Genomic DNA, 8,239 nt, shown 5'->3' with positions numbered 1-8,239 from the left:
CGCTGCCCGTTTGCTGCAGGAGTCTCGTGCAAAAGCGTTTGCTTTACATGGCAGGAGCCATCCCCAAAGGCTGGGGATGGGTGCCGGGACAGCCAGCGGCGTGCGGGATGTGCCAGCGGTGAGCTGGGCTGCCTCTTCGCAATCCTTGTTGGCCCCGCTGCTGCCAGAGGGAGCAGTGCGAGAGGAGCATCGATGAAGATGTCACATAAAAAATAATTGGCGGTGGCCTGCACCAGCTCCTGTTTATGTTTACAAGGGAAAAGGAAAAAAACACCTGAGATGTGCCAAAAAATGGCAGAATGTTTATGCAGTGGGCAAGGAGCGCCTGGCTAAGCTGGAGGCCCCAGACCTGCAAGATAAACATGGAGCTCAGCTGCATCTCCCCGCCGTGATGAGGACAAATGTGGGAAAGGTGCCGAGACTGAGGGCAAGGAATTCATCTTCCCTGGATGGCACCTGCTTCCCACCACGGCTGGCCCGTCCCTAGCACAGCACCGATGCCTTGGCAGGCGGCTCCGGTCCTGCCGGCTGCTTGGCACGTAGTGGCATCGATTTCCATGAGTCGCACTGCAGGGTAAGGAAATGTGCTGTTCTGCAAAAGGAAAAAAATGTTATTCTTTATGTTAGGGAAACCAGGTGTCAGCTCTAGCCCGGCACAGCTGCAGGCATTTCTGGACAGGATTTTGCAGCCTCCTTAGCATGGGTGTCTCCTCTCCAGCATGACTCCTGCAAGACAAGCTCAGGAGACACGTGTGGGGTTTCAGGAGCGGGTCCGGCACACGTGAGTTCATGCAAAACCCAAGTCTCTAGAAAAGTCCGGTTGCGCAATCTCTCTTGGCTTGGCCATCCCTCGCTGCAGCTCCCGCACGTGGCTGACGTTGGATGGAGCAGCACCAGCAGAACCCCAGATGTTTCCAGCGCTGAGCACCACTGGCTGTATCGCAGCTCCGGGAGATGCTCGGCTGCTTTCCATCCACCCGAGGTGGACGATGCCCTGACCCGTGGGGTGGAGGGGACAAGCAGGGTGCTGCTCTGTGCCCGGGGTAGTCTCTCTGCAGGGCTGCAGCACCCATGGCCGGTGGGGAAAGATCATCCCAGATGAAACTGCTCTTATTTTTCTGGCCATCACCTGTGGGTTCAGCTGTCCAAGGCTGGTGTTTCCCAACCCAAGCATCCGTGCAGCAGAGCCGCAGCCCCTCGGACTCATTCCCCTCCTAGATTAACCCTGGGGACCCTGCTCAGCTCTCATGTTTTTTTTCCATGGTTTTGTTGCCGATCCCTAATTACAAATCCATAATGTATTTATGTGAATGCCGCCACAGTTAATGCTTCCCCCCACCAGTGCCGAGGCTGGGGCAGTGTAAGAGGAGCGTGACAGTGGACGGTGCAACAGCATCTCCCTCTTCACACTCCTCCGTGGTTGTCTCCATCGCTCTTCTTGTGTCCCTCTTATAAATCCAGAGGAAAATCAGCTAGTGATGCTCATCCCACCTATTTGTGCCTCCCACCCTTTCCGATACGGCATCGGCACCAAAGTCACCAAAAGCCGACTGCACCATGCTGGGAGGGCGGCAGGGATGGTGAGGCTGCTCTCAGGGCTGTGCAAGGGATTTCCAGGCTGTGGGGTCTGTGAAATGCTCTGTGGGGTCCATGAAATGCTCTCTGGGGCTGAGGCCGTGCTCAGCTCCCCGCCGGCTGCCCCTGTCCTCCCTCCCCGCACCCTCTTCGCTCCACCGAAGGAGCTGACGGTTATTTTCCCCTGCTGCTTTCTGGGCTCGCTCCTGTTTACGGAGATGGGAGTTAAAATAACTGATTGATGACTTTGTTCCATCCCAAACACTTTGGGGAAGTTTGTGTGGTTTAGGAGGACGAGCTGGGAGCTGGGATTTCATTAAGCACTTGGCTCCCGGCACTTCTCCAGCCATGCTCCAGGGATGGCTAATGTTGTTTTTTAAATCCTGTTTTGCTATCCCAGAAGCTGGACTGGTGATTTCCATGGTTTGTAGGAGAACTTGGAGATGTGGCGCGTCCCCGGGGTTCGCTCTGAGCTCTGAACCACCAGCAAACTTCGCAGCCACCGCAATATTGTTTCACTTAAGCCCTCCTCTACCGCTTCATCAGCACAAAATCGCACCCCAGCTGCCTAAAAGCTTTGGAAAAGAGCCCAAAAAATGAACTACTGGAGTTTGTTTTTATTGTGTGGATGAGGATTTACAGGCTGTGGCTGGGAGAAAAGGAGCGAGCAGACCTTTTCCCCCTGGAAGGATTTGCTTAGGAGCTAAAGCCTCAACCCCGGCTCAGCAGTGCTCGGCTCCACGTACATCATTTAGGAAACAGATGCAAAAAACACCGCAGAGGGGGGATGCCATGAAAGCCAGGAGCCAGGGAAAGACTCATTTTAGCTCTGGAGGTCAGGAAGGCTTCTTCTGGAGAGGTGAAAGAGCCGGGAGCTGGAGGAGAGCAAGTGGCTGCAGCCCCGCTGCTCGTGGGGTGAGCCCCCAAATGTCTGCTGGCACCAGCACAACACGACTCACCCCCCCTTGGCATATAAAATGGGGGGTATCCCCTGCTCTGTGACCACATCTGTCAAGGAAAAGGGCTTTTCCTAGTGCTTTTGCAGGGCACGGCTGCTATCTGAGTGCCCGGGGACCGTTACCTGCATCCCTGCTGCACACACACAGCCCCACACCCAGACCCACGTTGCCTGGAGAGGGGTTCGCTCCTCACCGGGGTCTCCCAGATCATCAGAGGGTCCCGCTGGGATTTCCCTCCTGGATGCCGTGTCCACCCCTGCCATCTCTCCTTCCCCATCATAGCTCCGAAGAGCAGAGACGGGAGATGCTCTGAGAGCACCAGAAGTGTCTCAATAGCGAATCCCTTTTTAATTACATTGCTGAGCTGGGGGAATTAAGATAAGTATTCTGGCTTGTTTAGAAACTCTCTGTGAGATGGAGAAGACCATTAATTTCGAGCCCTCCGTGAGTAATGCGCATCCCAGCCTCCCCCTGCACTGCGCCTGGAGCATTAACTCCTGGGGGACGCTGGCAGGGCAGCATCACGGTGCCACGACCAGTACCACACCAGTATTTGCTGGGAACATCCAGTCGGCAGATGCGGGCTAGCGGCAAGGCCTGGGTTATTGCACAACCTCAGATCGGTGACGGAAACGCGGTCACAGGACGCGAACGGGTGCGATGGGGACGTGGCCGAGGCGGTGCCTCAATGGGGACATTTAAACCACGGAGGAAGAGCAGGAGCAGAGCTCCAACCCACAGCCTGGCAGCTGTTTGCTTTAGCTCTAGACGGGGTTTGGTGGACAAAGACCATCCTGTGTCAAAGCACATGTTCCAGCGGGTAATTAATTGCTCCTGAAGAAATCCTTAATTTATTGCTCTTATTTACAGGCATTAGCTTTGGGCTCAGCTGTACTCTAGGCTGTGCACCCGTGGTGGTGGGGAGGACAGCTTCCCACCCATGGGATGACGGTCCCTGATCTCATCCTTTTCCTCAATTTTCTTGCTATAAACCATGTGGATGCAGGCAGATTTGCAGTTGATTTACACCAGCCAGTTTTTCCTAAAACCCAGCAAAATCTTACATGACCCATCAGCTTGCAAGGGAGGGCTTGGGTCTTCCAGCACATCAGGGTTTGTCTCCCTCCTGCTCTGCATGGGAGACGTGTGGGTTGAGTAAGCCAGACCAGAGGCAACGGTGATGGCAGTGAAAGCGGAGCATCAGGTTAAAAGGTTCTTTTTAGTGTGTGGATGAGCCTCTACTTGGGATGGGCAGAAAATGTTCAAGGGATGGAGCCGGGCAGGTGGCGGGGACTCCTTGTTGACCCATGGGTGAATTTATTTCAAGTTAATTATTGCACTGAGCGATGTGGAGCTGAGCCTGGGCTGGGGTAATCAGGGCTCAGCAGTCTCTGAGTTTTGGCCCCGAAAGAGTTCAAGTTAATTATTGCACTGAGCGATGTGTAGCTGAGCCTGGGCTGGGGTAATCGGGGCTGAGCAGTCTCTGAGTTTTGGCTCCGAAAGATTTTGCCAGCATCCGCGCTGGCAAAAGAGGGCATGGAAATGCCTCCTCTTCCTGGAAATGCCTCCCCTTCCCGGAGTGGCTGTGGTCATGGGGGCAACCGGAGCTGTAAAACATCTCACGACCTCGTGCATCGTGCTGAGGGCATGCTTGGAAAAGCCGGTCTCTGCCAAGCTAATTCCGGCACTGCTGGGATTCCCCCAGGGGCAGTCGTGGCCGTATCAGCTTTCGCCGGAGGGTAAATGTGCATTTGCCGACAGTTCAGGCCGAGGGGTTTGGTGGGGGCCGAGCGCTGCGGAAGGGAAGGGCTGGCAACCTCCCGCTGTGAGCACCTTGGACCGGCTGAGATGAAAACTGCCGGGAGCAGGTTGGGAAGGCAGCATGGGAGATAAGCCCTTCCCAAGAGAAACTCGGCGCAATGCTCCCGGCATCGGATTGAGTGCTGCCTCCCAGAAACACCTTCCCGGGAAGCCGAATCCGGCTGGGGGGAGATGTCAGCACTGATGCTCGTCCCAAGGGACACCGCGGTCCTACAGTCCCAGGGCTTGGCTCAGAGCAGGTTTCTTGCAGGAAGGTAAAAACGAGTTGCAGGAGCAGAAATTATATTCCTCTGGTTTATTTAATTCAGCATTAATGGCATCTCTCACCACCAACCCACTGATCCTTTCCTAAAAGCAGTCCTGTCCCAGTATAAAGCTCTTCCAAGGGTGATTTTAAGCCTTGAAAACTGCTTGGAGATATGAAGTGCAGGGGTGAGAGGTGCCGACGGAGGTTTTTCTTGCTTCTTGCTCCTGCGAGCCCCAGGTAACGCTGCCAAGGGTCCCCTGGGGCTTTTGGCTATCCGCACATCTCACCGCTACCCCAGTGAAACGGAGGAAACCAGCCCTTGAATCTGGCCCGTGTTTGGGAAGGAGCATCCAAAGGGAGCGCTGAAATACGGCCTTGGGACACACAATCCAGTTTGGGAGCATGGAGAGAGGACGATATTTGATGTTTGGACAGGGAATAAAAAAAAGTGGAGGATAAAAGGGGGTATGAAAGGCAAAGACAAGGTGAGCAACTAAAACCTATCCAAAAACAAGGGCAAAATTGTTCTCTTCCATGGGTTAGTCACAATGAAAACATTGAGATTTCATAATTTCTTCCAGCTCAAGAAAAATACCCAGTTAGGGCAGCGAATGCCCTGTCTGGGTCGGTGCATGCCGGAGTCAAAGGGGACCCACGGCCCCTCCATCGACCCTGTGGGTGATTTTCCTGGTTTATTGGGGACAGGAGCATCACAGAACTAGGGTGCGGGGTGAGACTTCCCAAATAAATCCCCCCTGGCTGAGGTTTTTCCAGCCTGGGCAAGGAAGCAAAGCTGCTGTGGGAAACATGAATTGTGGGTGGAGCGGCGATGCACACATCCAGGTTTTATGGCTTGGCGGCGAGCAGACAGGGCTCGGCACCAAAGCCCACCATGTTTTTTGGAGCTTGACCTCAGGGCTTGGTCTAGGGTGATAACTTGTCTGGTTCAGAGATGGGGAAGGGGGATTTGGCTCTGGTCGAGATGTCCCGGTGAAAGACAGAGGAAAGACCCTGAGAGCTGCTGCTCTGCATGGGAAGATGTAAATTTGGGGAACCTCTGGGAATGATGCTCTGGATGTTTGGGCTCCCCTGCCAGCAGGGTCCTTGTCCTTTACATCATTCTGGCTGGATCTGTGACTTGGATGTCCTGCGTGATGTGCTGGGCTCAGCGACACCAGGAGCACCAGCCAGGGTATCAAAAGATGAAACTTGCAGGGGGTTTGAGCATGGAGAGCATGGTTTTCTTAGCACTGCTGTCCGATGGCTTGATACCCCCCGGAGAAGTGTTTTTACTGGCGAGGTCTCCATCGAGGCTTCAATAGACAAAGCCAAATCAGAAACAGCGTGTTATTTCACCAAGAAACGGTCCAAAACCACACTTTACCAAGATATCGAGCCTGGTGGGCAGGAGAGATCCCTCCTGCTTTAAACAAGGACCTTTAGGAGGGGGACGGGATGACCCAGATTATCCCCACGAGGGCCAGCAATTATCGTCCCTCTTGGCAGGCTCGGCAGAGTGGCCAGGGCTGAGTGAGCAGGCAGAATGAGATGCTGGTTTATCCCCGCTGACCGCTGAGCTTTGGTCCTCTGCCTTTTGCTGCAAAGATTTTGGGGAATTTAGGGTGATGCTCTGCTACGGACCTGTCCGTAACGTACAGCCGGGGGTGGCACTGTGCTGCAGGCAGCCCCGATGCTGTTTTTTAATGAGAAGGATGAAAACTGGGAGCTTCACAACCACTTGACTTGTGAACTTTGGGTAAGAAGAGAAGCCGTTCCAGAGGTGAGCTCATCTCTAACCCCGGGAAATGACTTCATGGACACTGGTATTTACTCACAAAAAACATCGCATGTCAGATGTCCCTGACTAGACTTTCTGTTTCGAGTCCAGTATGAGACAAAAATTTCCTTGGACAAGCTGCTCCTGAGACAATTCAAGGTTTGGAGGAGGAGAAAAAGAATTGGAGGGGGGAAAAAAAAAAATCAGCATTAAAACTTCTGAAATCAGGAGGGTTTTCTGAGCGAAGGGGAATTTTTGGACAGCCAGCCCAGCAGAAGCACCTGCCTGGGGTAAGGGTGCTGGGGGTGAGGGTGGAGGTGATGGGTGCTGCCGTAGGATGGCTCAAAGATGCTCAAAGAAGAGCAATCGTTACCCCCCCATAATGCCCAGCAGCCGGAGATTCTTTCAGAGGTGAAAAGACAAGTTTTTCTCTCTTTTCTGAAGCCAAGATCCCGGCGGTGATTTATTAGGATAAACAGCAGCAGGTTCCCTGCCCTGTGTTTGTACTAGGTTAATGGAAATGATATCCCGTGCCGCTTTTTCCCTGCATGAGATCCCAATAGATACGCGACGGCTGATGGAAAAACACAGCACTTGGAGTTTTGTTTAAGGTTTGCTCGTGCAAAAATTGCCACTGGGGCTGTGCTACATGGTATGGCTTTCTGGTTTCTGTTTTCTCCAATGTCCTGGGATGATCCATATGGATTTGGGGAAAAAAGTCCTATTTGGGGAAGCCTGGAGATGCTCTGGCTCCCCGTGACCCAGCTCCAGGGATGTACTGGGGCAGCATCCGAAAAGGAAGGGATTTCGGAAAAACCCGACCCGGGGTGTACGGAAAAAAGCCCTGTCTGCCAGCAGTGTTTCCTAATCCTGGGGACCAAAAACCTCTGATCGTTAACGCAGTGCTCAGAGATTCAGCTGAAGGCTGCTGAGCAGACAGCATCCAAAATGACCTTTGAGGAGACGAGCAAAAAAGAAAAAAAAAAAAGAGAGAAAACACAAGGGGGTTACTGTGCAAACGATGGAGAAAAATAGTAATTTTTAATAAGGGACCCCACCCTTAAATGAAGACTTATTGCTAATGCATGCCCAGGACATTTCTGTGTGATGGCATGCTAAAAAAATCCTCTCTGAACAGGGACCAAAGGCTTTGTTGTGGCATGAGCGAGGCTTACAGTTCCTAAGAAAAATCCTGTCCCTCTCTTGCATCATGCAGTCGGGGATGGAGAGGACATTTCTAGACAAAAAGGCAGCCAGCCAGGAAGGAGGACAAACAGGGAATACATTCCTGACTCGCTATTTAATTGCTTTCATGCAGGTGCAAAGAGCTAAATGAAAAGAAAAATAAGGATGAGCATGTGGGGCCGAATTAGTCTCGGCTTTAAGCAGGAGACTAACGCCAGAAGGAGGTGGCTGCTGTAATAAACAGGCTTCCACCCAACTTCTTGGTGGGTTTTGCGCTTTTTTTCCCCCCACCCGGGCATCAGGCTCGTTCCCGTGGTGCTGGTGGGCGATGCCAGCTAAGGAGGTGATGGGGACGGTCCCCTCCCATGTGGCAGGGGCGGTTGGTGCTGGCTGGGTGCCTGCCCTCCCGCACTGCCCGCTGGCAGTCCCAGGGATGGCTCTACTTTTCTCTTTTCCCTCCGATGTAAAGCGCTTTGAACACATAAATTGCCCTCTGCGACTCTGAAGAGAGAGTTTCCAGCCTGATCCCTTTTGGCGGTTAAGTGCAGAAGTGATGGAGGGTTTAGGGGACTCGGATGGACGGTGATGCCCCAAGAACTGACGTGGTCCAGCGCCTGCAGCATCTCCTGGTCTCAGGAGCTGGGCTCTCTGCCACACAATTTGACTCTTAAACCC

This window comes from Cariama cristata, unplaced genomic scaffold (genome assembly GCF_000690535.1).
Source record: "Cariama cristata isolate BGI_N322 unplaced genomic scaffold, ASM69053v1 scaffold9667, whole genome shotgun sequence".
In the NCBI taxonomy this organism is placed as follows: Eukaryota; Metazoa; Chordata; class Aves; order Cariamiformes; family Cariamidae; genus Cariama; species Cariama cristata.
Note: the sequence above shows the minus strand (reverse complement) of the source record.